Genomic DNA, 27874 nt, shown 5'->3' with positions numbered 1-27874 from the left:
AGGCAGGGAAGTGGTCTGGGAATCCCATTTTCATTTCCAACTCCTTGGGTGGTTCTGATCCTGGTGGTCTGAGGAGTACTGAGCTAGAGTGCATTGTGGGGGTGCAGGGCTGCAAATGTAGTCTGGGGAAGGGAAGAGCAGGAGCCTGAGTGGTCAGAGAGGTTACAGAAGGGTGGAGGAGGATTTCTAGGTCTGAATGTTCAATAGGATCCTGGAGGAAGTTGAATGCATTTGGCAGCAGAACCTATTTAGAGCAGGAAATAATATCTTAGGCTTATTTTTGCACAATTGAGCTAAAACATCTTTCCAGAATAAAAGACTAGTGAAATAATCACTTGGCTCTGAACTCAAGCCAAATTTTAAGTGCAGTTCTTAGTCTGCTAGTCTGTCTCCCAGTTGGGAATTATTTATCCTTGTTATGTTAGCACAATGATTTTGTAATGCTTTTGAGTAACCTTGGAGGCCACTCTACAAATGACTTGATTTGTTATTTAAAAATAGGATTGATTCAAGACTGAATAAATGTGGAATACTGGGTTCACGTGGGGGGGCAGTTGAGGGAGGTGTGCAGCATTTATATAGTTAAGGCTGTTTGCAGGCCACATAAATTGGGTGGATCTCTTTTCAGAATCATTAAGACTTAGTCATTGTATATTTTTAAAGATTTATTTATTTATTTGAGAGAGAAGAGAGCATATGAGCATGCCAGGGGAGGGGCAAAGGGAGAGGGAGAGAGAGAATCTCATCCAGACTCCCCACTTAGCAGAAAGCCTGACATGGGGCTCGATGATGCCACAACCCTGATATTATGACCTGAGCCCAAATCGAGAGTTGGACACTCAACCAACTGAGCTGTCCAGGTGCCCCTTAGTAAGACATATTGTCTTCCTCAGACAGGGTAGCTTTGAGAACCTTCTCACAGGTTCCTGACTTACCTTGAAAGCTGGCAGGAGTGAGCTGGGTTCTCCATCTCTTGGGCACTAGGCTTACAAATGGCTTATTTCCTGTGCAATGATGATTTTTACTCGGTGTTAAAACAGAAACAAGATTTCAGATTGGCTCTATGTTTTACATTATTGTTGGAATTAACCCAGTCATCACTCCAAGCTCTGTGGGAATGACCGTAAAGTCCCACTTCTCAGTATAACTTAGAACTGCTTTGTGTCTTCAGTTGTGTTTAATAAGAATTCATTAGCTAAATTTGAACTTAAAGGGCTACCGAGAAACAAGGTATGAGCTCCATCCTTGATCCTTAATTATTTGTTACAGGCATGAAAGTGTACCTTGAGAGAAGATGCAGGAAGTTACATGTAAAAACACGTACATTGTCAGCAGGTCTTCGCAGGACTTCTCCATACTGGCGCTGTTGACCTCTTGGGCTAGATCATTCTTTGTGGTTAGAGGCCGTCTTGTGCATTGTTGGGTGATCTGAGGCATCCCTGGCCTCTACCCACTAGAGCCAGTTGTGAGAGTCAACGTTTGTCAGCAGATATTGCTAAATGGGCCCCGAAGGCAAAAATCACCGCTGGTCAAGACCTACCGAGTTAACAGATAAGAAAGCTTTTTCTGGATATCTCTTTACTCAGCTGTTAATTGATTTTTGGAGAATTTTGTTGTAACTATTAAAAAGCCATATAGTTGATGATTAGTATACACAGATTCCATATTTGCAGATTTGTCTACTTGCTAAAATTGATTGGTAAACATGAAACCATTACTCCAGGCACTTTTCCAGTCGGTCTTGGACACAAACGTGTGCAGAGAGGCAAAACATTCGAGTCCCCTCATGCACCTGTTCCCGGCTGAGGTCAAACAAGGTGATGCTTCTGACCGAAGCCCTCTCTGCTGTAAACAAGTGTCCTTCCATGGCCTGCTGAGCGCCACACTTTTCAGATTTTTGTGCCTTTTTTATTGGTGATTTTGCTCTTAAAAATGGCCCCCGAGTGTAGTGTAGTGCTGTCTAGTGTTTGTAAGTGCAAGACGGTTGTTCCATACTTTACAGAGAAAATACATGTGTAAGATAAGCTTCCTTTCAGGCATGAGTTATAGTGCTCTTGGCCATGGGTTCAGTGTTAATGATACATCTTTCTAGGTGTCTTCAAACAGAAATACACATAAAACAAGGCCACGTATTGATCAGTTGATGAAAGTGTTGTGACCAGAGGCTCCCAGGAACCTAACCCTGTATTTCGCCTTGGGGAAACGGTCTGGTATTTGCCAGTCCAGAGTTAATAGTGACTTTGTAAGAACGTAACTACTGCAGATGGGAATCAATTGTTCTAGTATTTACCTAGTCTACATTGCCAAAGCCTACATTTTAGACATGTAATGTGATGAATGTATTAAGCCGGATTGCTTTTTTTATTAAGAAAAAAAAAACATAGCCACATTATGGAAAACTTAGAGAATAAATAATTGCTGAATCAATGGTTATCAGTATTTTTAAAACTATTGCCTACCTTGTGGGAAAAGGTTGTATCAATTTATAGTGTCACAAACAATTTACTTTTCCATTGAATGTCCTTTTCAGTGCATCTTTGCCAGCATTATTTTTGCATTTGTCATATTTTAAAAGTGACAAAATTGTTAAAAACTCAAATCCTACAGATACTTCAAAAACAGAATGTAAAAGTTTCATTGTTATCTTTTCCCACTTTTTCCTCAAGAATGTTAAAAATTTGGTATGTCATTTCAAGTCTTTTAAGAAAATGCACATGAGAAGAAATGCTTTGTATACCCATATTTAACATGGAAGGAACTGAATATTTGCATGCTGTATGCTGTTTGCATTATGCTTTGTTTACTTCATATAATTTAGGCACAACAGTGCTTTCTCAATATTTATAATATACTTAAGTTGTCTGGAAAAACAACACCAATGATGTTTCCCAGTAGCTGTTGTTTAATTTTTGAGCTAAGTGATTATTAGCTTGTGATAAATCTCTTCTAATCTAATTTTTGTTTTTGCCCGTAACCTACGTGACGGAACGCAACCCAGAATCTGTCTTGCTATTTTATTTCCTCTCACTGGGCTTGACAGAGGATTTCAAAGAATTCTGTTTCCTGGTAGAAAAGTAGTTAATAAGGGGATGCAAATGGGTACGCATTCTCCAGAATCAGTCAAGATGCTTAGTATGAAGTACTGCAACAGATGTTCCTGGAATGATTACAATGTGAAGAACACATTCGGGATAGTGAATCTGGAACCCTTGCCCTCACCATGGCTGGAGACAAGAGGACATGTGAGGGGTGGCTCTTGATCCTTCATGTGTCAGGCACAAAGGGACCGGTTGGAGCGACGAGAGATCCCGCAGAGGAGGTTCCCTTGATCCAGAGTGGGGAAGTGAGAACTTCTTGGGCCAGCTGTTGAGAGTAGATAGGGAATTTTGAATGCATTTTAAAACCCTACTTTTATTAGAAAGCCATAGTTTTCACTTAGGATGATTTAGAAGTACACAGTAAAAAAGCTCCTGGTAAAGAAAGACTAAAACATGAGCAGCTTTGATTGATGAAAAAACTCAGGAAAATTGCAGATATTTGAAATCAGAGGCATATTCCGTTTCCAGGATGGTGGGACATGAGAAATTGTACAGCTGTAGGGTTACCAAATAACTGCTTAGAGAGAGGTAAAATAAGAAGTAGGACTTTATTAAGGCCCAGAAGGACTATTTTCTGGAAAGGAAGGGAAAGATGTGGATTATGCCTGAGTGTCAGGTTCTTAACCTAACAGTGAGATAGGCCTGGAAGGTTAAGGTCCATAGGATTGTTTTCCCGTAAGGGAGTGTCATTTACATGGTAATTTTGCACCTTAATCCCAAATTCCACACTCCAGCAAGACTAGAGTAGGTCTCCTGGTAAGTGTGGAGAAAAACTTAAGGGTTTGTCAGAGATGGGGATTTTTAAAAACTCGTCTACAAAGCATTAGCTATGAAAAATTCACAGAATTTAAATGTCCCATTAAAAAAAACCAAAAAAAAATAAAAAAACCCTTCCCATAGATTGGAAATTACCAGGTCTCTTCCCTGTGAGATTCTTAGTTTACCCTTGGGATGATATTTTTTGTTGACTATTGCAGGCATTCAGATAATCATCAAAAACCTAGAGGCACACCCTTTGAAGTGCATAGTTTCTCTTTCAGAACATCTATGGGAGAGGCACTAAGGAGAATGTTTAAAGTAAAATATTTCAGATAATTGTCACATTCCTCAGACGTTTATTCCTGAAAAATAGCAAGCAAACTCTATTGCTTTACTCATTTTTAATTTGAATATTTATGGAAGGACTGAGTTGAAGTGTTCCTTTAACCTTTTTTGGGTAATGTTCTATAAAAAAAAAAGTCATTAACAATATTTGGATTAACTTGTTAGGACAAATTTAAACATTATACGAAACTTTAGAGTAAAAAGTAACGAAGTTAATTGAATTCCCTCCTCAAAAAATCCTTTGTAAATAGTGCCTCCGTTGCCTGTCTTTGTGTTTATCGAACAGAAGGTTTAACTGGTGTCGCTACATCTGTGAACTTTTGTCTTCTGGGCTTTGTAAATAAAACTATATTCTTCTTATTTTCTGGTTTAACAGTTTTTTGTTCTTTAACAAAAGAAGTCTCACAGAAGTAAAGTGGTAACTTCATTTTTCTTGTGGATATTTATTTTTGTGAATATTTAATGCATACTTTTGCTATTATAATGTATCGAATAGTTGGCTCTTCAGTACTTCTTCTAAATGATACAGTCTATCCTAATACCTGTATATTTGCTTACTGTACTCTATCCTATTAAGTGACCTATTTCTGTGATGATAACAGTTTCTATTTACTGTAGCTTTACAGTGTATTTAGCTTCGTTAGGGTAGGTTTCCCTTCATTGTCCTTTTTCAAAAACATTTCTCAGTCATGCTGAAGTTTTCTCTCTTCCAGCTCAACTTTAGAATCCTATTGATGAACTCTTCAGAATATCCTGTCGCAATGTGGGTTGCACTGCGCTGACTGTATAAACTGGGATGAAAGGAGAATTGCCGTTGTACGATACTGGGTCTGCCCATCTGGGCAGTGGTAGTGCTGTTTCTTGTATCTTCCATGTTCTTCAGTAAAACTGAAAATAAGACTGATTTGACATGTTTAGGGTAGGTTTATTTCTAGGTATTTTCTTTTTCTCCACCCCTCCTTCCTTTTATACTTCCTTGATATGACAGGCATTTTTTTTTTAAGATTTTATTTTTAAGTAATCTCTACCTCCAACATGGGGCGCTAACTCACAACCCTGAGATTAAGACTCACATGCTTTATGAACTGAGCCCCTGGAACTCTTTCTCTGTTGAATGAGATTTTGCAACTAGTTACTCTTACCGTCTCCCATCCACTTAGATTCTGGGCAAATAGACATTTCATTAGCAAAAAAAGAAAAAAAAGTTTTACTGGCTTTTCTTCACATTTTCTTTGATTTCTGTGGGTTAAGGATGAAGTAAAATGTTAAATAGTAATAGCAGGCATCTTTGTCACCATCCTGATTTTTATGGGGCTTACATTTCACCATTTATTGGTTCATTTCCATAGATTTCTGATTTACTTTGTTATGTAAGAAACTATTTGCTATTTGTAAGAAAGTGTCAAATTAAGTATAATCAGGGGGAATGTTTACGTTACGGGTTGCTTCCCGAAGGACGAAGGACGTGGCAGTGAATTGGGATATGCCATACACAAAGAAAAACTGCTCATGATTCCTTAAGGTTCCACTCGGTTTTTCCTCAAAGAAAGTCATGATGTGTCAGAGCATGTTGAGGCATCTGAGGACATCCCAGAACACAGGACCTCTGCAGGAATCCTAGGAGCACACTTTGGCAAGACCGATTTAAATGAACCGGTTGGCCTGATTTTTTTCGGAAGGAGACTGGGTGGAATACAGTGATCTAGCCAGTGGCAGTAACCCAGCCTGGGGTGGAGTCTTGGGCTCTGGAAGTCCTGTTTCCTTAGGCAGATGGAGTCACATTCTAGGTGTGCCCTGAGAACACACTGGTAGGGTTGAAATTCAGAAAACCCTCACCTGGTAGGCAGATGGAAAGGGACTTTGGGAGCAGGGAATTTAGAGATGAACCAGATGGAAAAGGGGAAGAGAATAGTGTACAAGATGTGAGAGGTGATGCCTCAGGGCTCTGGCACTTTTCTGCGGTGGGGAGGTGGGGAGAGGTCCATATCTGTGTTGCCAGGAGATGGGCTGGCCCAGTTAAAGCCATAGGCCCATAATGTAAGCTCAAGCCCTTTCTTGTTAGCAGACTGTACCTGAAAACACTTTCATTAGGTAAATTTTAAATTGCCATGTGTGCCTAAAAGCCGTGAGTCCTTAATATATTTAAAAGAAGGGTTTTCCAACTGTGATTCCTGGAGCTCTGTGTGTTCCGTGGAGGCCCCTGAGGAGCCTGCAGGACCCTGGGACTCCCATTCCCCCATTACAACCAGAGCAGCTCTGCTTTCATGAACCTACATTGCTTACCAGGTTTCTGAGTCAATTAACATTAGAAGACAACACTTCACTGCCTTCAAAACAAAACAAAAAAATTGAAAATCATCATTTTAATTCATTTGAGTAATTAAAACTATGTTTGGGTAGTAATATTGATCTTGCCTATGTTAACTATTGGCATTTTATGTTGGAGTTGCATTCCTCAAGGAAGATTTCCTTGCAGACGTGATTTAGAAACAATTTCTTTTTCCTTAGACTAGTGGTTAGGGTGTGCAGGCGTGTGATTGGGTCAGTTGTATCCCTGTCCAATTTCCTCTGATAAGGGTAAGCTGCTTAAGGACCTGCTTGTGTCCTATTTTTGTTTTCCATCCCACCCACCCCTCCCCCTCCCCCCTCCCTGAACACCTATCACACAGGTTCAGGATGTAGCTCCTGATTGCATGCGGACTGCTGGGGATGGACAGTCCCCTTCCTCTCCTGCTAACGATGTGAGCAACAAGGCAAGCCAGGAGAAGCTCAGGGGCAAGACTTTTCCAGCAGCCTGACTTGGCTCTTGTATTTCCGAGTGCAGGCGAGTTAAGAGAGCTCTAAGTAGCCTCCTCTGGGATTGCTGTATTTTACTAGGATCACCAAAAATCGAAGCAGGCTGGCTTGCCAGCAGAGCCTCTCCCAGTTCTGCGTGGGCTACAGTCTAAGGAGCTGAGGCCAGCGGATGTGGACTGAGCCCAGAGGAATTGTGGTAATGAAGCCTGGCTTCACAGAGGGGTTAGTAATGTCATCCTCACTGTTCACCTACACCCTTCCTACTCCTCATCGGCAAATGGCAGTCCTTTCTCTTCTAAGGAGCGCTCTGTGGCAAATCTGGTCCAAAGCGAGCTTTGCTGTCCATTCTTCAGTGAGACTATATGTATTCTATCACGAACAGCCGTGCTGCCATATTTTGCAATTAGCCACGAAGGATTTTTATCTGCTATACTGGCTCTGAGATAATACTGTTGTCACAGCACCAGACATAGATCAGGTGCTTATTTTAGGCAAGGATGTTTGGTGGTGATAGAAACCCTTTCACCAATTTGATAAACAGGGAAGGTTTCTGTGTGTCTTGAAGATCTCCCAGTACGGGAGCACTGGCATTTATGGGAATTGGACAGAGACCATCAAGGTGCTCTCTTGGGCTCCTGCATCCCTGGTTCCTGTCTGGGGTGTCCTTTATCCCCTTGATAGCCAGATGAACTTGTGAGGTCATGATTTTCCATTTGTCCTCTATGGCTTCCCAGCCCCAGGCTTTCTGACTTCCTAATCTTCCAACCTCCCAGCTAGAGTTTGACCACATAGAGTGGTTGAGAGTTACTGGGGGAGAATCCCATTGGCCAAAATTGGCCCCTTTGAACCAAGGCCACAAGAGCATGAGGTCCCTGGCCTGACCACGGAATTGCTTCCTTAGGGTCAGAGCTGTAGCCCCTCCCGAACAGCTTTGGTGGAGGCAAGAGGAGAGGCCGGTCCCATGGTACCCAAGGCTGCCCCTTCAGGCTACACAGATCATGAAACAGGTCTCCTCCGTTGCTCAAGCTCTTGCTAAATAATGGAGTGATTCATCCTTTTTCTCCAGTTCTAATCTCACTGCTTTGAAATGAAATTTTCCTATAACCTGTCTTTTGTTGTATGAGGAACCTTCCTAGATTGTATTTCCTAGGGGTCTGGTCTAGCCGGTGACCCCCTGGCCTGCTCCTCAGCCCTTCCGGGGGATTGGATCCCAGGTGGGTTGCATAACAAAAGCCAGACGGTATCACAGCGTTGCCATTCCTGCTGGGAGGCAGAGTGGGGAGCAGCCCCACCCAGAGCAGCATTCCCCGCAATGGAGAGATGGGGCCTGGAGGCCTCCTTCACAAATCCTTCCCACTGGCTGCGTGCGTGGAGCTGCAGCCTGGACCTGCGGGCCAGGAGGCAGTGAGAGGCGGTGTGCACAGCCCGGGGAGTGTTCCCCTGGGCTGGCATGGCTCTTCCCAGAGAGTAAATACGATTTGCTTTTCCATTTGTACAAAATGTCCCTGCTTCCCACTCTTCTCCAGAGCAGGAAATGAAAAAGAAATCCTCATTCTAAAAGGAGAGAAGAGAAGAACTAGCTAGCCTGATTTCACAGGGCTGTTACTATGCCGGGCACTGTGGCTTCATCAGACCATGTGTTATTTTTGAGTGGCGGGAATAATAGGGCTTACACCTAATCAAGGAAAAGAATTCCAAACAAAAGCTTGGGTGGGGTTTCCTGGGCAGGAGTGTGATATTGTAATAAATGGGAAGCAGTTCTGCAGTCCAATCTCTGGTCTGATTATACAAATTATAGCAGGGGCCCTGTTTTCAAAGGAATGTAACACACCCCACGGAGGCCCCTCCTCAGCGGGTGTGTCCGCATTTCCTCAAGCGCTCTCCTCAACAGTTCATGCCTTCACCAGGGAAGCCCAGAGCCTCCTGTGGAATAATTAGGATGCCTTCATTAGGGTCTCTGCCATGGGACCATGTTACAGGTGAGCTTGCCTTATGTTAAAGTCCTTTAGGGAGTCCTGTGGCTAAATTCTCCACTCTTCTCCTGCATTACTGAACAAAAAGTGCATACAGGGCTCTGACATTCCAGTAACAATTGCCAACATTTCCAAGCGCTAATGAGCCAGGCACTTGATACAGATGGGGTAGAGGAAAATGTTGGGATTAAAAGTCTCTTTTCTTGCAAAGGGGGGCATCAATTTCTGTGTGTCCGAAGGCCTGCCTGCTGTCCTCTGTCTTCAGATCACCACTCCTGGCTCATGTTCTGGAATATTCCTGACCCCCTGGGCTCAGCCTTGATGAGCTGCTTGAGAGTTCCCTCAAGTGCCAGGTTCCTGTTCCTTCAGGAACTCTGTCCTTGTTGATCTCCGGGGCAGCCCTTCCCCCCTTTTCTCTTGCTTCTCAGTCTTCAGTAGGAAACATTCTTTCCCTTGAGAAAGCTCGCCTGGCTTGTCCCTCCTGTCCTGAGCCCCCCCTAGTCTGTTAGATGCCCCCGATCAGCTTGGGGTTACCATTTTTTTTTCTTTTAAAGCTCTTACCACCCATTGTTAGATGAAGGCTTTACTACTTTTTCTTCTTAAATTACCACCTCCTAGAGGCCAAGGGCTATGTCTCACTCATCTTCAAATTCTTGATACCTGGCACAGTAGGTACACCTGAATGGTTTGAAGTTGTCTTCTCTTAAACAAATCATGTGTTTGAATTTTGTTTTTATCTAGAGCCATTTTGTGCTCCGTATCAGGTAAATATGTGGCTATTACGGGCTGTTGACTTAGGATCTTAAAATGTTTTTCTCTACCCCATTTTGGTTTGCTCTTACCCATGTGTGTTGCTGCCTTACCGGATTAACTTGATGCCGGCAGCAGAGTAAGGAGGCTGCAGGGTGCGGCTGAGGTTGGCCTGACTCTCTGTCTAGGTTGTGGCCCTCCTTTTTAACATGGGATTTCTTAGGCTCACAGCAGATCAGTAAGGGTGGAATGCATTCAGCACAGGTGGTGGTGCCTGCCCCGTGTGCCATGCGGACTGCATCTTCTCACCACTTCTTCCACATTATGCCCCATTGCCATTGTCCCCCTGCTGTGCATTAGGCGTGGTGTCTGTCATCCTTTCAGAGTCTGTCCCGCCTACCCGGCCCCCTGTGGGAAGCCTTCTGTGGTTCCTTCAGGGTGTGCCCCACCGGTGTCCTGACCAGGATCCCCCTGGTGGAACACTTTGAATGAACAGCCCAGTGTGCATCCCATTTTATTGACCCCCTTTGTTGGTGGGTCTCCCCTCTCCCATCACTGGGGGACTTGTTCTACGGTGCAGCCCTGGCCTTACTCCTTTCCGTATCTCCCAGTGCCTAGTTTAGGCCACACATGTAATTCCTATTTGGTGAGCCGTTAAATGAGTCCCTAAGCAGCTTTTAATTAAAACAAAAAAAGCAGGGTGCATCTCCTCAGTGGTGGTGGTTTAAATTATTGCACGTGACCTAACATTGCCCAGGGTTGGCGCTCTGAGCAGTGCGTGTCCTATTTTACAGGGGAGGGGTGGAGACTAAGAGGCTCCAACAGGGTAGCCACACACCTCGGATGAGGCAAGTGACAGACTTGGTCCTTCAGAGGCTTTGTCTGGGCTTCTCCCTTGCAAGATGCACCGCTGTAAACTTCGGGAGAAGCGTACGGTGGTAGGGGTCAGCCAGCCCAGGTTTCCGGTTCCACATGGGGGTGGGAGGCTGGTCTCGCAGGTAACACGAAGGGCCCTCAGAATCCTCCCTGGGCAGGGTCGAGTGGGCCTATTCCTGTGGTGACAATGCTTGTTTCAGTCTGGAAACTACCAAGATTTTATTTTATTTTTTTAAAGATTTTAAATTATTTGACAGAGAGACAGCCAGCGAGAGAGAGAACACAAGCAGGGGGAGTGGGAGAGGAAGAAGCAGGCTCCCAGCGGAGGAGCCTGATGTGGGGCTCGATCCCAGGACCCTGGGATCACGCCCTGAGCTGAAGGCAGATGCTTAACGACTGAGCCACCCAGGCGCCCCTGGAAACTACCAAGATTTTAGATGTGGATTAAGGAAGTTCTGACAACACTGCAGTTTAGCCCCTCCTGCACTTTATACCTTGCAGATTTTCTTCCAAATCCGACCTCTAGGTGGTTTTTCCTGAGCACATTAGTTTTATCATGCTATGTAACATGCTGTGTGCCTCTTGGTGACACACATGTTCTCCTAAATGCTTACAGATACCCCTTCGTTGCCTGTACAAATAGCCCCAAGGAGGGGAGCGGTGCACGCGGAATCTGCTTGTGTGTGTGTGTGTACTTGTTAGGAACTGAGAGCAGCAACCCCACACAAGCGGTTCCTGAACGCTGAAACCCTGTGGGTCTGCATGCTGCCCCACTAACAGTCAGGGCCCAGACGTTCCATTGACTTGCCAGGGTGGGCAAAGTTCCATAACTAATTTGAGAAGCATTAACAATACTCATTTGGTATAGTAAAAGATTTCATTAGTTTGGAATAATGGAAAGTTACCTGATACAGAAAATTCTAGGGAAAATTTGCAAGTAGTAAAGCATTTACATAATAAATTGCATTGGATGACAGATGATGTGCCTAAAAGAGCTTTTGGAAATACGATCTGTGACAGAAATTTGACATTATTGCCCAATAGCAGGTTTTTAGGGGATCTGTGCTAATGGATATTTAAGAGCAACAATTAACATACCACTTCTTAATTAAGTGCTTCTGATTGATTGCTTGGGGGAGGGCACTGTCTGGCAGCAGTTGGACCCTTAAATTCTTTGCATAGCCATGTGTTAATCTGAATGAATCGGAACTTGTTTGGGGTTACCCTTGTTTTGCCAGGCATACCATTTAAACGTGGAGTATGTGAGGGTTAGCTCACGTAATGAATCAGTCCACACTAAAATCGCTCTGTAGCTCAGACCTGCAAGAATCCTCGTGTCTACTCTGTGCAGCAGTATCCACCTGTAAAGAAGAGCAGCGTGTATTTCCCGCCCACAAGAAGTTTAGAATCCTCTGCAGAGGACAGACAGACTGGCTTTTGGCCCCAGCAGAGCATCATCAAGCCCTGGGCTTTGGAGTCAGACAGACTTATGCTTTCTTGCTCCGGGGGTGAGAGTGCTCCTTGACATACTGAAGCCTCAGTTTCCTTTGTGAAAGAAGGATGACCAGAGTCACCTCTCTGGGATATGGTGAGGGTAAGGGAAACGCGCACACACCCTCAGGCGTAAGTGGTCATTGTTGACCTGGTGTGGCTGCCCTGCTAATGTGGCAGAGAAATAACTGAAAGAGAGCATGGCAAATGTTTTACGAGACCAGGCACGTGTTCTGTGAGAACAGAGGTGGGAACTGGTAACTCCTGGTAAGGAATAAGAGGCCAAGAGGGGCAAGCCTCCAGAGAAAGGGTTAGCGAGGAGGCTATAGGTAGTGAGGTGTTCAAGGCTTCTCTGTTCATTCCTTCAGCAAACACTGATGGAAACTTAGGATCTGCCAGAGACTTTGTTATGCACTGGGGTTACCGGAGTGACTCAGGAAAAGATGAAAGCCCATGCCCTCTTGGAACCTACTTCCCAGTGGGAGAGAGGAGGAGGGAAGCAGCACTGAGTGGGGGAGGGTGCAAGGCAGATGCTGGGAGCATGAAGGAATGAAAGGAGCCAGAAGGGGAGTGCATAGGGGAAGGGGAAGCAGCCGTGGAGGCTCAGGAGGGAAGTCAGTGCCCATTTGCCAAGGGCCCTATGCTAGTCATTGCGGACGACTCAGCAGCCATAAGAGTTTTTTTGTTTTGTTTTGTTTTGTTTTTTTAAATGTGAAGATCTTTTTTTCTCAACTTTAATTGTGATGCATATTCATTATAGAAAACGCATGAAAAAAAATTAAAAGGTCAAAGTGAGAGAAAAACCCTTGGCTCCATCACTCAAGAGAAATTTGTATTTTGACTAACTTCCTGTCCTGTTTTCCCTGATGAGATTGGTTGGTTGGTTTATTTCTTGGGTTGACATAATTGGGGTCATGGTATAAGTCAGTTTTGCCTTTTGTTTTCTCCACTTACTATGAAGTAAGCAGTTTCTCAGATTCTCATAAATAGTATTTTTCTGGCCAAGTAATACCCAGTTGAGAAAATAAAACACCATTAACTTAGTGCCTTTGGATCATTAAGATGTTTTCAAGTTCTTACTAGTGTCAAGGATGAATGTTTAGCATCTTTATATTTGAAAGTGTTTCTGCATCTAAGATTATTCTCTGAGGATAGATCTCCTGACATTGCGATTACTGGTTCAAGGGACTTGGCATTTTAAAGATGTTTGAAACACATTGTCAAAGTATTTCCCTTAAAGGTAACACCTAGGGGAAAGGTTGTAAACCTTTGTGTCCTAGGGATTCAGTGGAACTCTTGGGGGGGAGGGGGTGGATTTGGGCTGAAGGAGGTTGGAGTCCAAGTGGTTAGCAGATAATGCCTCCCCTGGGGTGACGATATATCTGACAAAGAGTGGCAGGACCTCGCTTGAATACGATGTGGCTTTATAGGGGATCATAAAATCTGGCAAGAGTCTGAGCTGGTTTGTAGCTGAAGAGGACACGTTCGGTTTAAGACCTCTGGAATTCCTTCTTGTCCTCTGTGGTTCTTATGATGTAACTGTTGAGATGTCACTGTTGTCTGTTGAACTGAGTTCTCTGAGCCCTTGATTGAGGACACAAGCATTTTTATATGCCTAGTTACTGTCTAATTAAACTCGAAGGTTTTGGGGCCAAGAGAAAGGTGGCTGGTGGTGCCTGAGGCTTTGGCAAGGAACAGGGCTCTTGCTGTAGCAGGGTTGAGGCAGGCAGGCCTGGTCGGTCTGGGTGGTGCTAGGGAGTGTGCTGGAGGGGGAGGGGCAGACCTCATGGCGTGTAGGGGGGCGGAGTAGTGTGTGGGCACGGGGCTGAAGACATGGGCTACAGAGTTGGCTTTCAGTTACGGGACTGGCTCTTCCACTGACTGGCCAAGTGACTTGGGGAGGACTAGCCAAGCCACTCTGTGCCTCAGTTTCCTCAGGAGCCGTACCAACCTGGGCATTCTCTTCTTAGGTGCTACACTAAGCAAGTGTTTTCAGGCCTATATATGTAAGAGGTGGCATTTTAAAGAAAATGCAAAGAATGACAAAATCAAAACTCAGACTAAGTAGTTGCTTCTTAATGTTGTTGAAAGCATATCATGTGCAGCCCATGGGAAGTCCTTAGTAAACGGCAGCAAAGGTGTTTGATGATGACAGTGTCTTATCAGAGGGCCCACAAGGTGTTGAGGTTGTTCTCACAGACCCTCTGGGAAGAGTTGTTTCTTTGGGTGGTGTTCTTCCCCATGACAGACAAAAGCACTTTCTCTATACCATGCCCCAGAGCTAGTTTTCTGGAAAAGATGCTTGGCCTTCAAGGCTGAATTCCTGTCCCCAGCTCCATTTTCCTCGGCTCTTTAGGGACTGTGGGAAGGAGTTGTCCTTGTCATAGGTGTCCTTGACCTGGCCATTCTGAGCTGCTGGGGTTGGACAAGCCCAGTGTTAGACCAGGTTGTAGTTTCCTACAGCTGCCTTAACAATTTACCACAAACTGGGTGACTTATGTGGGTAGGGGTACTTTTTCCTCTGTCCTTGTGAGTTGTTAGCTGAGACCCCCTATAATAGATTAAAAAGAGAAAAGCTTATTAATCTGGATACCTCATGGACACGTGAGAGATACACATGGGGTAAAAATGAGTAACTGTAAGAGGCAGTTTAGAATTTAGGCTTAAACATCACGTTAATAGGGAAAGGGAGGGAGATGTAGGCCTCTTAGGGAAGAATACGTGATTTTTAGGAAAGACAATGGGTCCTTTGAAGAATAGATGGAATTTTTTTTTTTTTTTTTGGTAAGAGTTTGGGTGTGGTGTTGACTTCTAGTCGTCTCCTTTCTTGAATGAGTCAATCTTCCCTGGTTGATAAAACTCCTGGGGAGGGGATTTATACAATTGAATTTATTTTGTATAATTTTTTAAGGCAGATATGTGGAGTTGACAGAAAGCCTCTCGTATTACTGTTTTGCACCTACCTGTAGCTTATAGCCCAAGTATACCAAAGTAGCATATTTTGGGGTGGCATATTTTGCTACCTTCCAAACAACAGAAATTTACCATCTCACAGTTCTGGGGGTTAGAAATCCAAAATCAGGGTATTGGCAGAGCCAGGCTCCCTCTGAAGGCTCTAGTGGAAAATCATTCCTGACCTCTGCTAACTTCTTTTGGCCACTTAACTCCAAACGTGTACCTCTGTCTTCATACGGACTCACCTTCTCCTTGTATTCTCGCTCTTACAAGGGCACCTCTCATTGGATTTAAGACCTACTCATGTAATCCAGGATGATCGCTTCTCAGTATCTTTGATATGAAGACGTAAATCTACAAACTTTTTCCAAATCTGGTCACATTCACAGGTTTCAGGGATTATGACATGGCCATATCTTTTTGGGGGGCTACTGTTCAACCATTACAAGCCAGAGGTTGGGGCTTTGCCTTAGGGCACAACCAAAGTGTCTGTTGTAACATTGTCCTCTGTACCCCAAAGTCATGGACGCTTGGGGGCGGGCATCTCTGGCTTGACCTTTCTGGGTCTAGAGCCTCAACTCCTTTTTAGGAGAGGCCCAGAGATTAAGAAAGTTTACTCCAGAGGCAGGAACTTAAGCCCAAGCATTTGGTGCCCAGGATTGCTAGGACATGAGGATTGCCATGTCAGGCACACTGTAGTGCCCAAACTTTCTTGAAGGGGTAGCATCTGGAGTTCCTATGTGAGGCTGGTACAGTCTTGAGTCAGAAATCCTTGATGCTTATGGAAGCAGGTAAACCTCATGATAGGTACTGTAGCTATAGTTCGATCTTTGTGGTAAAGGGCAGTGGCTGTGAACTACAGGACTCTGGCACCTGGGAAATCTGGTGATTGTGAGGGTTATAGGTGCAGCTGAATTTCTGTTGCCAGAATTCCTTATGTAAATACACTGTAGGTAAATGCAAACAGTAGAAGTCAAATGAGGAGCTATTACTGGTCTTTGTGGAGATCAGCTGTGGGTTAGGTATCAGACTTCACAATCAAGCTCAAGAGAGTCCCTCCTGGCTTTAGAGCTGCAGTTGATAGAACAATAATAACGTGTGAGTTGCCTTTCCTCTCTGTTTTCTTCAGGTCAAAGCACTGTTAAATTCTTTGGTGATAATTGTTCTTTCTTCCTTCTTCCCAGCATTCCTTCTTCCTGTGGTTTCCCCCTTTTCTTTGCTCTTCTCAAGACTCCAGTGCTATTGAAAATGTTAACAGGATTCCCCTGTTGATACGAACTTGTTTCCAAAGTGATTTCAACGTGGTTCCGTCCAAAACCGTAGGTGGTTTTTGCAGATTGATCTTCTTGGACCATACTCCTCCTCCGCCTCCCGTGGGGAAGGGTGCCAGACTATTTCTTGGCTCTCTTCCAAGTGTGTCAACAGCCACTTGGTTTCTAGTTCACCAAGAGCAGAATAATCTTGGGTAAACATGGCCGTTGGAAAAAAGCAAATATTGGTCTTGGCAATTGTAGTCTCTCAAGTGTTTGGCCCCTCATGTTAGTGGACAAAAGAGAGTTACATAGAGAATGTGGCAGCAAATATCACATCTGGTTAAAGAATATTGGTAGAAATATAAATAAAAAAGATTTGTAAAAGACCATTCAGTTCTTTGTCTTTTTCTCTGCTTGTCTCTCCTGTCCCTCTTTGTCTCCCTGTGTCTCTCTCCCCCTCCCTGCCTCTCTGAACAAGTTAGAAAATTCCCTTAATGCTTAATTCTACTTGCTTAAGCCAGGTCTTCTCAACTTTAACTTACTGACATTTTTTTAGGCCAGATAATTCTTCGTTGTGTGGCGCTCTTCTGTGTGTTACAGCATGTTGGACAGTTTCCTTGGTCTCTAGCCATCAGATACTCGTAGCACCCCTCCCCGGTTGTGACAACCAAACATTTTTCCAAACAATGCCAGCATTTCCTGAGGGCCAAGTTACCCATGGCTGAAAACCACTGGCTTAAGAACATTCTTCCCAAAGTGGTAGCATAAGATGTCCTGAGTTTGGTGATGGAAGGGTGTCTGTATGTAGGGAGGGGCGGTGGCTGGGTCCATTGACCGAGTCCCCTTCTAACCCAGCTGTCCTCAATATGGTCATGATGTGGGTCTCCCAGAAGTGAGGACTGTTGGTGATTATCAAATCAACATTATTTGCTGTTAACTTTTAGAGCAGATATTAACTATTTTCCCCCCCTGGATTATTGCCATTTTTCTGGTGGTTTTAAAAACAGGGATGCCAGTCACAGTGATAGTGCTCTGGAGATGGGCCTGACACTTGGCACCTTTCCGTCGCTTGATTCCTCAACTGGTCAACAAAGCATGACAGGAGTCTATTGCCCATCATGTGTGCGAATCACTCATACTTACTTCATGTCATCAGAGGGGAAGGTGCCTAATTTTGATGTCAAGGTGACACACTGTGTGGGCAGATGTTGTCCCTGGACCTTCTCAGGCATGACTGCATGTACGTACAGCCAGCAAGTCTTGCTCTTTAGAAAACTTGAAATACTCTATCCCGATGGAACTGTTACAGGAACTACCTTTAAAGCCCAAAACGTCTTCATCACACTTCCAGAGTTGGGAGTTTGTTGCGGAAATATCATTGTCCTAACATAATTAGGTGAACAACAACGTACTGTACCTCCATGTGTCCCCTCCAGTTTGTTTTTTAATTGGAAATGGCAGACGAAGTAGGAAGAACACCGCGAGCCCATCGCCCAGCTCCCATGGTTAATACATGACCGATTTTGTTGGTCAAGAACCCCTCCTTCTCCACGCGATTATTTTGAAGTAAACCCTCCCCCTAGCATTTTGTCTCTGTGTGTCCATGTACATATGTTTCAGTATGCAACTCGAAAAGGTGGAGGTTCTTTTCGGAAGTGTAATTATTATCCCTAAAAATACATGAGCCAGTTTTAAACCTAAAAATGCTTAATGCTAAATGTCTATTCCATGTGGTTGATAAGTCGCTCAGGTCTCTTGCAGTCTACTCTGCATCCCTCTCCATGGCATCACAGCTCCCCAGGCCAGGCCAGGAACCAGGCTGCCTTTCATTCTCTTCGTGTCCTCATGTACTGAGGTGTGGGGGTGCTGCACCTGTTGCCTGGCGCTTGGTAGGCACATAACAGGTACCTGTTCTCCTTCTAGTTCTGTAAGTTAGGTTCCTCCTTCTGGGAGGATGCACAGCCCTTTTCTCAAAGAAAACACTCAGCTGCCAGGTGCTTTCTATTGTCTGGAAGCTCCTCTCCACATATGTGCCCTTAGGTAGGCTGCTGACAGCACCGTCCCCCAGAAATAAAACCTTTTTACCCCCTTCTCTGCCAGACTTTTCATGCCAGAATATGTGGTACCAGCCAGAGGTCTGGAAGTACATGAAAAGCTGGTATCTGCTGACTCTGCATTCTGTCAGTGACCAAGCTGTACCCAAATGCTGCTTTGCAGTGCTTCTGTTCCAGGCTACTTTCCCGCCTCTCCTGCCCTGTGGGCCACCCGACTCCCTGCTGCCACCTCACAGTTGCCCTTCCGACTGCCATCCACTCCTTCTGTGCCTTTCTGTTTTGGCGCAGTGGCTGCTGCTTAGCCATGTATGTCTCTCCCAGCCAGCCCGGGCTTCATCAAGAAGCTGCTCTCTGCACTCCCCAGTCTCTCTCTTTTTTTCCCTCAAAGCTATTATTTACTCTGTACAAGATTCCCCTGTACATGAGCCATTCTTCTCCTCTTGCTTACATAGTCAACAAGCGCACACCAGCCCTTTGGCTCAGGTTCACAGGGCTTCCCTGGGGAAGGGTGTCAGGCCAGTTAAACTGGGGGGGGGGGGGTGTCTTTCTTTGATGCCTCCTTCTGGGAGCATTGGAAAGCTTCAGGTTCCAGGGGCGCAAGCCGGGCCCAGCCGTGTGGATGCACAGAGCTCTGTGCCTTGGTGCTGAACAGCTTTGCTGTCTGGGACAGCACAGAGTTTTTGCAACTACTCAAGGGCAAAATCATGCCCATGGGACAGAGTCCTACAGTTTGAGGCCAGATGTCCCCAAATACCCAGGGTGCAGTGCCCCTGCCTGTGAACTCATGAACATCCCAGCTCCGAAATGGACTCGTGACTGGCTCTGTTATTGCCTTACCTTCCAGTTTCCATAGCCCCACCCTGAGCGAGGTGTGGTTTGTCCAGAAATCGTGCCCCTTGACATTGTCTGCTCACCCTGATGGCACCCTGTTTACACACCCTTCCACTGCTCTTTGACCTCGCTGAAACCTCTCTATTGAAACTCCCACTCTGTTAGGCTCCCCCGCTTTCACTTCCTCCTTCCAGTAGGCCTCCTCTGAGGGACTCGAGCCGTCTGATGCTCTCGCCCTGAGCCCTAGAGAACAAAGGCCGCATGGCCACCTCTGGGGGCCCATCAGAGACGCACCATTATGACCACCACCTCTGCTCAGCCCTCTGCTGCCCATGTGTCCTTTCAGCGGCCTCTGGTCCAGGCATGCTCGGGTTCTTCCAGGAAGTACGCAGCCTTATCACCTTGCTCTGAGTCCCTTTATACCATCCCTTCCTTGGTACCCCTCTTTTCAGAGAGCGTGCTCCTCCCATCTCTTATGGAAGATACGGGTTCCCGAGGTGCCACTCGTCAGGCTTCCCTCCTCTGTTGCCCGTGTCCAGGCTTGGGGAAGTGCTCTCGGGTGGAACTATCTCCCTCTTCCCATCTCCCATAAGGTCTCCTTGCTCCAGGAATCCCCCTCCTCTTCTGGGCTGTGGTTCCTCCTTCAGTCTACAGCTTGCTGGAATTCCCAAATCTTATAACAACAAAACGACCTGTCCCTTAACATAAGGGGTATTCATTATTAACCCTCTGAACTGATGAGGACACTGAGGCTTGCGGGGGGAAGTGGCTGCCCAGGCTCCTAGACGGCTGGTTAGTGCTGGCACTCGGGAGGGAGCTCAGCTGCCTGGCTCCCTGCTCAGGACCTCAGCCTGGGGTCAGTGCTACCAGAGGGACGCAGCCTCACTAGAAGCCCCACCGTTGGCCGGAGCCAGGGCTCAGGAGCGAGTGTTGAGACCCAATGTCACTGAAGTGACTGCCAGTCTGAGAGTCATTCCATGCTTACAGTGCTAGACACCCTGACAACTTCGGGGACCATCTGTCTGTCTTTCCAGCTCCGTTGTGGCTTCTTCAGGGGCTGCCTCTCCATTTCCCTGTTGCTCAGAACACTCTGTACATGGCTGGTGCTTACTTATTGGCTCCTTACCTACGAGTTTTTAGCTTTTAATCTCCACCTGGCTTTTAAAAAACACTTTAATTTCCACCTATAGGTAAAGAACCCTTGACATCTGTGCTTCCTTGCGGTGTAATCATTCCACTTATGAACTTGAGTTTGTATATAATTGAATATTTCTGAAATTGGGACCCATCACCACTGGATTATAAGCAGCACCATGTGGTTTAAAATCCATGGCATTGTACAATCGAAGAACGAGGGCATTGCAATTGTAGGTGTACAGATATCACTGTTACAGATCCTCGTCCGAGCTATGTCACGGAAGTTGTTCTGTTTTACTCACCGTCTCCTGAGTGGTAGTTTTTCCTTCCTAAACACAGAGTCCCGGCTCCCTTTCCATATGCGCTTCCTTCTGCCCCTTAAACATGTAGAATGTGATGACCAGAAAATTGGGGATTCTGGTGAGCTGGTTTAGTGTTTCTGAAATGAAGGGTCAGTTATTCGACTTATAATTTGTTTTGGGCTGGCCTACTTCTGTAAAATGCAATAAAAATGAAATATTTGAAAAACAAAATATAAGCATTTTTAAATCACATTTAGCCAACATAAATTGTTAAATTGCTATAATAGTTTCCAAATGTTTACTCTCCATTTCTGTACTTACTGCAGACCAGTCACACACTGGTGGTGGGCAGACCACCCTTTGGGTACCGTTGGGCTAGATAATGGAGGTTTTACTTAGTTCCTCTATTTCCACGGAGTCATGGAAAAAAGAAGAAAGGTCCAGCTTACTCTGATCCCTGCTGACCCTTAGGAAAATATAACTGGGAAGCACCCTGAAATCCACTGACCTTCAGAGGTCAGGCATAATGTGTGACTCTTCCTTTAAAAAGAAAAATCAGGGGCACTGGGTGGCACAGTTGTTAGAGTATCCGACTCTTGGTTTCCGCTCAGGTCGTGATCTTGGGGTCCTGGGATTGAGCCCTGCAACGGGTTGCATGCTTACTGTGGAGTCTGCTTGGGATTCTCTCTCCCTCTGCACTGCCCCTNNCGTGTATGCCCTCTTTAAAGTAAAACTTAAAAAAAAAAAAAAAAGTGTTCAAATACTCAGTTAAATCAGATGTTCATGATTTCATCCATTGGAAACCAGTAGAAGGCAGGTGAGTGGCTCTCCTCGTGGTTTATGGAGAATGCCCTAAGACGAATGTGGGTCTATATATTTTCTCAGCTGCATAGAGTGTAATTCTAATACCCAAGGTCATAACAGCCAGAAGAAATGTTATCATATTCCGATTGTGAGATAAAAAATACACGGACTGGGAATTGCTTTTTAAATAGCATAGCATTTAAATGTTTTGATTCTCATTCTGAAGGGGTCTATCTGATGATTATGTGATATTTTATGCTCAAGGTAGCTGTAATGGTCTTACTGGAACACTTAAATATTCAAATCTTAATGGGAATTGGCAGGAACCATTAGGGGAAGTATACAAGATAATTAAAAACAAGTCCAAGTGCATTAACTTTAGCTTTAGGGTTTATATTCAAATAACACTAGTTAGGCTGGATTAACCTGAAACATATTTATGCCATTATAAAAAGGAATTAGAATCTAGAGAAACACTGTACTAGAAAGGAGATTTAAAATTTTAGACTTTTTTTTAAATTTTGTTTTAAGATTATTTATTTATTTGACACACAGAGCTCAAACAAGAGGAGCGGCAGAGGGAGAGGGAAAGCAGGCTTCCCCATGAAGCAGGGAGCCCGATGCGGGACTTGATCCCAGGACCCTGAGATCATGACTTGAGCTGAAGGCAGACGCTTAACCGACTTGAGCCACCCAGGCGCCCCAGAATTTTAGGTTTTATAATAGCCACATTTTCAAAAGGTGAAATTAAATATATTTTATTTAACCCAGTACATCAAAATGTTAATATTTCAAAAGACATAAAAATTATTAATGAAGTATTTTACTTCTTTGCACTAAGTCTTCCAGATCTCTGGTCTTACACTCACTGCACCCACTGATACAGTGTGGGTACACGTCCAGTGCTCCCCAGCTTTGTGTGGCTAGGAGCCATAATATCGGGTAGTACATATACGGAGAATCGAAGTCCACTGTGAGGTACACAACTTGCACAATGCCCTGAGTAGTTTTATATTTGAATTATGAATTGGCCCAAAATAATTTTTTAATGATTTCAGTTCCCTTAGGAGGGGACCACAGTAGACCCTCTGGGGAGTCCTCCTTCCCCAAAGGCCCCTGTCCACCTGCATCAGTGATTTTTAACCAATCAGTTCTGTGGGTAGACTGGTTATTTCACCCCGGGGCAGGGAAGGAAGCATGAGAATTGCCTTTACTGATTCCCTAAGGACAGAGATAAGACACTCAAGCAGGATTCTACTTTGTTGTTGTTGTTTTTTAATTTCAAGAGATTGAGGAAGAAAAAGAATGGAAAGTGTTTTTTTTTTTTAATATAAGGGTAATATGGAAGAAACTTAGTTATAGAGAAGACTTAGCTACTAGAATATGTATTTGTTCTTTTTTGCAAAGAGCTAGTAAAGGCTAAGTTACCCTGGTTAGTGAAGCCGGTGCTGGGAAGGACAGAAACATTTTAAAGTAGAAAGTCCTAGTTTTGCCCAAGCAGCTGATCTGGGAGCATCAGAGACCTCACATCCGAGTTTCCTCCTTGGGAGCGGGGATCTTTGTGCAGAGAGCGGTGGGGCAGGGTGTCCTGCCCACACAGCCAGCCAGCTCCTGTGCTGCCGGGAATCCTAACTCGGCCCGCTCAGTCCCTATTAGGTTGTCTGTGTCTTGCTGTGTGCAACGGGGAATGGGGTGGCTGTAACTTGGATAAGCATAACTTTAATTTTTTTTTTAAGTGACAACAGCTTTATTCATTTTCTGATTAAAAATACTGGTTTTATAAAACCATTAGATTGAAATGGCATGGTATTTGGTATTTGCCCCAAATGAATGGCCAGTGAGGGTGATGGGCACAGAGGGCAGAGAGGCTGTGCGTGAAATGACTGCCCGTGAGTTGGTAACCGTGGAATCAGAGGGATGCGGACTTAGGGGTTTGTTAAAATATTCCCTTTATTTCATGGGTGTCCAACTTTTTAGCAGGAACTTTTAAGTATTTATATGGTGCGTGAAGTTGTAAAGAAAAGATCTGAAACTCCATTACTGAGAAATAACCGCCCTTAATTTGAAGCCGTTATTTTAAAACTGCGTACTATAATTCCGAATGGCGAAAATGCCCTGAAAGGAATACAGGAAAGCTGTGGGTCCTTGTTTTCTTTTGTTTTAAAGATTTTATTTTTAAGTAGTCTCTACACCCATGGTAGGGCTTGAACTTACAACCCCAAGGTCAGGAATTGCATGCTCCATTGACTGAGCCAGCCAAGCCCCCTGTGAGTCTTCATTCATGCTCTCAGAGATTTTATGCCAGTTATAGAGCCAGGAGGTTACATGTGGGAAGGAGAAGAAAGTTGGTATTTATTGCAGGCATGTTGACCTGGCCTTATGCTTCTGTGGCCCTCGGGTTGGCTTGTGAGGGACGTTCTCTTCTCTGCCTTTTGCATGGGAGTGAGGTGAGGCTCAGAGGACCCACACTGCCCATGTTGACTCCGCAGGAGTGTAAGGGAACCAGGATGCCACTGGCCCTGGGTGACCGAGCAGCAGGCTCTGCACTGAGCACTGGAGTATATCTTACCTGTCACAGTTGTTGAACCCTGAAGAACCTGTATTAGAGTGAATACAACATGATATAATGAATTGCCAAATTACACAGAGAAATCTACAAGATCCCAGGAAATTGAGAGAACAGTAAGAGTAGGGGGAACCTACTAATATGTAAAGAATCATTGGCATATATTTTTTGAAAAACGTATCAGGTGGCAATTTATGAAGACCCAAGTGCATCTAGTAAGAGATGTTAGGGCAGCAAAAGTGCTTTTGAAAGATGAAGTTTGAGGGATATGATAGCTACTAATCAGAGCAAAGCAATGATAGGTTCTTACCTATAAAAAAATAAGCGTCCCTGATTTCACATTGTGTATACCTGAGTAGCTAACTTGTACTTGATGAGCCAAACCATCCTCCCAAATGACCCAGTGTTCTTATTTGTGGTCCTTACTTTATGTTCCCCAGAGGCTGATGAAGTTTCACGGTGCACCTTGATTCTTGCCATTGCTCCTGTGTTGTCATATGTTGGCTCACAGCACCCAGGCAACGGGCTGGAGGAATGAGCCATCTTGAGTGTTCATAGGAGTTCAGCACGTCTCCTAAATAGGATGCCCATTCCTTCTCCTGGCTGCAGCCTTGGGATATCCTATTACAGTTGATGGGTTTTCCACTGCTGAGGAAAACCAGATGGCTTACCACTTGAGGAAGTCACATTTTTTCTTCGTGTCCTTTAGTTGAGTTGTTAGACTATAGAAGCAGTTCTTAAGGTGCCACTATGGAGGACTAGCCCTCCAGTTACAGGCTGAGGTGGCAGTGGGAATAAAAGTAGGGAGGTTACAACTACTCAGGGTCAGTTCTAGCAGGTTAGAATACTACACGGGCAGCCCCTGCTCAGCCTCACTACTCTGATACCTACAAGTGATGTGTAGGAGGCCCCCGGATTCTTCATCACTGTTTCTAACCCAGCCCCCCTTGTCTCACCCTAGATCTGTCCTTGGGCTCTCCCCTACAGTGGTGAGGGCCCCTGGAGGGATTTCTATGGCTTTGGTGCCTGGGTGGGGAGCGCGTATGGAGAAATAACACCTACCTTCCTTTCTTGCTTTAAATTTTTTTTTTAAATTTTAATTCATTTTTTCATAGACTATATTTTTTTAGGGCACTTTTAGGTTCACAGGAGCAGAAAAGTATGCGGCGTTTCCATATGGCCACTCTCCAGACACATACACAGCCTCCCCAACAAACAGCATCCCTTACTAAAGGGTCCATTTGTTAGAATCAGTGAACCTGTGTGGACACATCATAATCACCCGAGGTCCGTACTTCACATTGGGGTTCACTGTTGTACATCGAACATGCGTTGTACGTTCTGTGAGCTCTGACAAACATATAATGACATATTATACCGAGTAGTTTCACTGTCCTAAAAACTCTGTGCCCTGTCAGTTCATGCCTCCCTCTCCCCAGTCTCTGGCAACCACTGGTCTTTTTACTGTCTCCATAGTTGTACTTTTTCTAGAATGTCCTATAGTTGGAATCCTATAGTACATAGCTTTTTCACATTGGCTCTCCACTTAGTAATATGCGTTTAAGTTTCCTCTGAGTCTTTTCCACGGCTTGTTAGTTCATTTCTTTTTAGTGCCAAATAATATTCTACCGTATGGTAGTCCCTTCTTGATATCTTCACTACAGCTTTTTGCCCCTCCTTTCTAAGACATGCTCAGGTGGTCGATGATAACATTCACCTCCTCTTGTACCTTCGGTCCCACTGTTGGTACTCGGCTTGGCTTCCTGCTCTCCCAAAGGGTCCAAGTTGGAGTGACTGAGAAAACAGATTTGCTTTAGGGGTTAGGGATGGGATCTGGCTTGTAGAGAGTTATCTGTTTGAACCATTCTCTAATCATTAACCCTCCTAAAACCTTTGTTTGCTTTTGGGATAGGAAAGAGGGAATAAATACTAAACAGTGTAGTTCCCTAATTGACACCAGGCCAAACAGGAGAGAAACTTACTCAAAGGTTTGTGGCAGAAGAATGAGTCCTCAGCCAATCCCTGGGATTAAAAAAGGAAAAGGGGGCTTTAACTGGGACCTTGACTTTGAGGTACAGGGGTAGAGGGTGATCATAGAACCAGGCAGCCCCTTCTCTTCTGTACATGGATGCACACTCACACATACCCAGGCACACACACGCTCAGACATCTGGCCCCATCCTGACTGTGTGGCTGTACCCCAGCCTTTAAAAACCCCCTACTCCAGGGTCTTGGAGTTATTGATCATGCAAGATATATGTGATATGTGAGTCCTTAAGTGTGTTAGGAACTGTGCTGTAGCTGAGGCTAGGACTATGTGGGAAGCCACAGTTTTTGCCTCTAAGAGCTCACAGTCTAGTTGGGGAGATATATACACTTAAATAGATGATTTCAACATAACATGGTTAAACACAGAGAGAGGGAGTTGTGGCTGATGAAGTCTCCCCAGACTAGGTGGAACTTGATGGGCAGCCAGGTGGAAAAGGGTGTGGGGAGCACATCTTAGGCATGGGAGGCTGGAGGTCAAAGACCACCTCAGGGGAAGCAGCTCAGAGGGTGAAGAGTTCGAGGAGGAGCACTGATTTTCAGAACAGGTGAGGTGGGAGGTGAGCAAGTAGGCTCTTGAGGTCCCTGCAGCCTGGGAGCTGAGGGCACAACTCAAAAGCTTGTCCCAGCTGGTTTAGTCTGGGGCTGGGGGAGAGCTGGCATGCAGGGGGCACTGGGCAGGACTGCCGCAGTAGATGGGAACACAGCCCAGCTGAGATTGGGAACTTCCAGTAGGAACACCTTGGCCATGAACTGCTCTGTAGCAGAAATGGGAGTAGGGAAGGGTCTAATCAATTTAAGTGTTGGCGTGACCAACAGGGAACTAGAGTAGTATTTTCCCTGCTCTTTTCTTCCCTCTTCCTTAAAGAAAAAAACAGTTGTTAGAAATTTTTCTAAAATGCCTTGACCGATTTTGTCATAGTGAATTGAGTTTGGCAAAAATGTTGAAGTTCTTATTTGTTCATTTGAAGGTACTGTAACATCTCAGGGCTATTGTAAACATGATGGGCAGAACCTTGAAATTAATAACCTAGGATATTTCTTGATGTCTGTATTCTATGCTCGGTTGCTTTTTTTCAGCAAATTGGTGATAAAAGCTTTTTGGTGTGTGGTTGCGGCCTTCTGAAAGATAAATGTATTTGTTCTTCCTTTCCCCAAAGGAGACTTTTTCATAGCTCTGATTAATTGGAATTCCTGGTTATTTGAATGTTAGTTAATTGGGCTTTTATTGAGAACAATTGGCTGTAACCATATACTGAATGCGGTAGTCTAGAGACAAAAATTTCCTTCTAAACCAAAAGCCATAAGGAAAAACACATTTTTTTGAAGGGGATGCAGAATATGATGGTGGAAACGAAATGGGAAAAAGAGAAATGAGAAAGAGAAATAGGAAGTTTGAGCCTTTTAAAGTCCATCTAAAATAGAAACCCATGCAATGCATATTTTAGCCAGTTGATAAAATAGTGGGTTAATGATACACTTACATAAGCTCTCTTACTTATTGCTCTCTTCACATCGTCCAGTATTGGTGGAACAGCTTTGTTCCCGCACTGCTCGAGGGCTGGGGGATAGCCCTGCACCAAGTCCAGTCCCTGTTCCCATGAACCCCACATTCTAGGTACTCATGTTATTCGTTTTGTCAGATTCTACGGGTCTGTAAATTTTTGAGGGAAGAGAAGCAGGGAATTATAGGACTTCATGGCATCTCTCAAGTTTTTCTCTGTGTGATAAACGTAGAGACGGAGTGAGGCAGTTAGTATAATCCTAGTGCCTCTCCAGCCCTCATGGTAAAACACGTGTTTCCCCATGTTTTTCGTTAACATTGTTTCCATCATTAA

This window comes from Ursus maritimus, unplaced genomic scaffold (genome assembly GCF_017311325.1).
Source record: "Ursus maritimus isolate PB19 unplaced genomic scaffold, ASM1731132v1 scaffold_35, whole genome shotgun sequence".
Classification (NCBI taxonomy): Eukaryota; Metazoa; Chordata; class Mammalia; order Carnivora; family Ursidae; genus Ursus; species Ursus maritimus.
Note: the sequence above shows the minus strand (reverse complement) of the source record.